This window comes from Hyposmocoma kahamanoa, unplaced genomic scaffold, assembly GCF_003589595.1.
Source record: "Hyposmocoma kahamanoa isolate Upper Pololo Valley unplaced genomic scaffold, ASM358959v1 87, whole genome shotgun sequence".
Taxonomy (NCBI): domain Eukaryota; kingdom Metazoa; phylum Arthropoda; class Insecta; order Lepidoptera; family Cosmopterigidae; genus Hyposmocoma; species Hyposmocoma kahamanoa.
In genome coordinates this window covers 8,515,774-8,520,170 of record NW_020654422.1, presented here as the reverse complement: position 1 = coordinate 8,520,170, position 4,397 = coordinate 8,515,774, and the positions used below count along the sequence as shown (strand labels likewise).

General features: G+C 36.2%; 1 long non-coding RNA gene across 1 annotated transcript; it reads right to left on the bottom strand.

The window, feature by feature from the left end:
- Window positions 1-757: 757 nt before the first annotated feature.
- LOC113235050 lies at window positions 758-1,939 on the bottom strand. The gene is made up of 3 exons (XR_003310841.1): window positions 1,814-1,939; window positions 1,549-1,581; window positions 758-887 (listed from the first exon to the last, which is right to left on the bottom strand). It is a non-coding gene; the product is annotated as an uncharacterized LOC113235050 (long non-coding RNA).
- Window positions 1,940-4,397: the final 2,458 nt, after the last annotated feature.

Sequence of the window (4,397 nt, the reverse complement as noted above, 5' to 3'; positions counted from 1 at the left end):
TGGACGAACAAGTCGCTCGCCTGGTGTTAAGCGACACGCCTGTCCGTAGTGGTTGTAGTGTCACTCAAAGCTTTAAATCGCAAAGATACGAGGAACACTGCCAGTGCGCCTGTGACTCTGAGACATAAGTTGGCCAGTCCTACGTGTCTGTAATTTCACCAGCGGCCTTAGTCTTCAAAACTGGATCGCAATAATGCTCACATTACTGCTAGGTAAGTGGCAGTACTGCCTTGGATGAAAGAAGATTCACTAGTGGCTCTCCCGTTACTAGTAGGTTACTATCAATTTACGAACTCTATCCGTTTAAATTATACAAGGCATTTTAAAAGGTTATTTGTATTTATTTTTTCAATAACATTATCAAAGTACACAGAAGACCTAGTAGGATTTTAGTAGCAGTAGAGCTCCTTGTGAAAGAGTTTGTTCAGGGAAGTACTGCCACCTTACCTATTACTGCCACCAAGCAGTAATGTCTGCATTACTGTGTTCCGGTTTTGAAGGGTAAGGGTGCTGGTGAAATTACAGGCACATGGAACTTGTCAACTCATGTCTCAGGGCGACGTGCTCAGTGGCAGTGCCCCTCAGATCTTGGCGATTTAAAGCTCTGAGTAACACTGCAATTGTCATGGATAGGTGTGTAGCTTTCCATCAGGCGCACGACATGTTCGTCGCGTCACTTGATACTATATAAAAAAAACCTTAAAAGCAATTTTGGAATTACAGGAAAAAATATCAACATTGTTTAAAAAAAATCGGTTAGTCTTGACACATAAATTTATTATAACGACATAACAATTTTTGAATTTATAATATTAACAAATATTTGAATTCCATTGGTTGCATTATCCAAGCAAGTCTCGAAAGGCATTTGCAAAGCCTAATTTTACCTGAAAACACAAAATAATACAATATTACATGTAGGTAAATTCCAATTAGGTAGGTAAAATCTCTATCTTCTAAGATAGAGTCTGTAATTATCGGTCAAATTTTGTTTTTGTTATATTAAATCATGAAGCTAGATCTCACTATACGGATCAAAAATTACGACCCATCATTTGATTACAAAAACTTAATATGTAACATCGTAAAAATATAAGGAAAAAGAATGCTGTAAATTGAGATTTGCGTTACGTTACGATGAGATATATTTTCCAATTTTTACGAAGTTATGTTTATGTGATTCATCGTATATAAAAGCGATGAACTATTTCTAGAAAATTTAAGGAAAATGGGATTTAATCATTGGTTTAAATCTTATGTTCCAAGTGTTATAACAATGATTAAATCCTAAAAATTAACTTTCATTTCATGCATTGCGTGAATAATAATCCAAGTGCAGAGTACTAAAATAACCGACTTCAAAATCGCCTAGTTTGCCACGCTCAGAGGTAGAATAATTTCTTCAAATTTAAATGGGAATTAAATTGGACTTAAACATAAAATAATCATAAAAATCGGTTCACAAATTATTGCGTAACATGCACAAAAAAAAACATACAGTCGAAGTCGATTATAGAAAATAAGTTTACAGAACAATATTATACTCACGTCAGTGCACGCTTTCAGAAGACCACCGAACACCTGTAAAGATATGTACGTTGAATTGTTTGTTTTTTGATTCTTACTTGTTATCAAAAGAAGTACTCGAATTTGTAGTAATAACTTTAGTATAAACATGTAAAGGTTAAGTTTAGTCATCACAATAATATATGATTCTACGGCAAATGGTTCGCTAAATGGAGAAAAAGTCTTAAGTAATTACTTAACCTATTTTAGTCAATTTCATGAGTTACTATTAAGCCAAGTTACTTACTCCCAGTGCTGTAGAAGGAGCAGCAGTTGTAGCAGCTCCTGGTTTCGGAGTGGTAGCATTCTGTGCTGCCACAAATCCAATCAACACCAGTGCAACAAAAACCAACTTCCAATCTGCTCGAGCCATTCTTTATTTAACACTGTCTGACCTTTTTGTCAACATATTCTTATATATCGATATACCATGTTATTAGTGTAACTAATTTATTGTCCATCTTGCTAGTGTGACGCTTGACATCAGCTACAAAGTACGCTTTGTGCATTTTGTGTATTTTTCTCAATGGCACTAAGGTTGTTTGTTTTGTTCCGCCCTGATAATTCTGACTTTGGCCTTTTTCAATAGAATACAAAATCTTTAACACTGAAACTTTTCTTTAGAACTGAAAACATTTTTAAATAATACTTAAAGAAGACAATTTGGAAGTAATATTTTACGCAGTGCTCTACTACCAGGCATTTAATATGCGGCCAGCGAGTTAACAAGCATTGTTTACGTACTTTTCTGTTTTGTACTTATATAGTATTTATTTTTACATATAGGCATTATTGAAACATAAATGATTGATTTTTTTGATGTACATGTAAACCAATATACCCCCGAAGTTTCGTTATTCAAATTATGTAATTGACTTACCATGATCAAGATCGTGAGCAAAGGGAAAGGAGGGGAGAAGCCTTTGCCCAGCTGAGGGACAAAATAGGTTTATAAAAAAATTGACTTTTAGTTATTTCTACAAGTAACTTAGTAAAATGTGCAAATTGAAATCCAAGGAAGGCCACTCAAGTAGACAAATTCTACTGAGTGTAAAAATGTAAATTCTTTCCCGTTACTTCGCCATGGCATGACCACGTATTTCATGCAAATTTATATGAATTTCTGATTGCACACAAGATCAACGGTTCGTCATGAAATGTGTGAAAAGCGTCGTTTTATTTTAAGCTTAATTGGAATCACAATGGACGTGATATATATGCAACATGAGCGGAACGCGTAACGGGACGTGTGGGTGACACAATGTTGAGATTAAAAGGACACAGCGGGCTGAGTTTCATCGTCAGGTGAACATGAAATACAGACACGTATTACAAGACTGATCAGGTCGTCACTTAACGTACACGCATCATATTAGCATAATAGTGAACACAAGTACTTGTTACACAAACACTGTTTATAATACGTATACACCTACATATACCCTACATACAGAAGTACAGTATATAATTACTAATTACATAGGAACATCATTCAATGGCCATGTGCCTGTAATTTCACCATGTAATTTCAATTACAGAGACTTGTCAACTTATGTCTCAGGGTGACAGGCACAGTGGCAGTGCCCTTCAGATCTTTGCGATTTAAAGCTCTGAGTGGCACTGCAACTGTTGTAGCGGTTGTACCGGTGTGTAGCTTACCATCAGGAAAACGACTTGTTCGTCTCGTCACTTGATATTATAAAAAAAATCGTATGTATTACCTCGGGTTCTACAATATAGGGATCGTGATTAACGTGAGGAAAGACGACCTCGGTGACCCAACAGTTTGCACTGCGGGTACCGGATGTGGAAGTCCCGGTCGCGATTCCCGGTAGGACCAATTTGGGAAATGATTTTTTTAAATTGGTTCTACAGTACAGGGAATTCTCTAATTATACAATGATATGTGTAATATAAATAAGTAGTAAGGCTAATGCGACGCTATTGATTGCGTTTTTGTATTGCAAAAACTAAAGACCTACCTACCTACCTAGGTGTGTTTCTAGCTTTCTCTACCTTAATTTTTTTTCTAAATGTTCCCTATCTGCAACCTGTGACGCTCATAACCTTATATATTATAAACATTGTTAGCCGCAATATATACATATTATTTGCAAATGTATATTTCTTTTAGGTTCTAATATACACCAATTGGTACAAAAAATAAACCTCATGTCAGGATCTCGAGAGAAAACATGGTAAATTCATGCGCACATTGCCGCGGCGGCGGCGGCGGCGGCGGTGCATCGATGCGACGCGTTCCGAGGGAATTCGCTGAATGCATTTGGTTTACGTCAACGACGCCGAGTCCGTATAGAGCATAATGAGACCGATTGTTTGCTGTTCATACTCATTTTGCTCAATAAATCGGTAAAGGCTTTGTGAAGATTTTCTCATCACACTCTTTTGTTACTTAAATGTATGTTGTGATCAATAATAATGGCCGAAATAGGGTGATCCAAATGAGTAGATAGCTGTCTATATCGTTTCCGCTTTCCGCTCATGTCATATATATATATATATATATATATATATATATATATATATATATATATATATATATACACACACATATGTATACATATATATACAAGGAGTGACATGGATTGGTTAAAACTACCTTTGGTATTATAATTATTAATACAAAGATCGAACACTCAGAAAAAATTCCTTCGATCCGGTCGGATTCGAACCGACGTCTTCTTGCATACCGTGCCAGACGCTATACCAACTAAGGCACGGAACGAACCAACGGACCTCACGAATTTTTCTATGTGCTTGTGTCGTGTCTTCGTCGTAACGCCATCTATGAGAAATCTATGACACTAGTG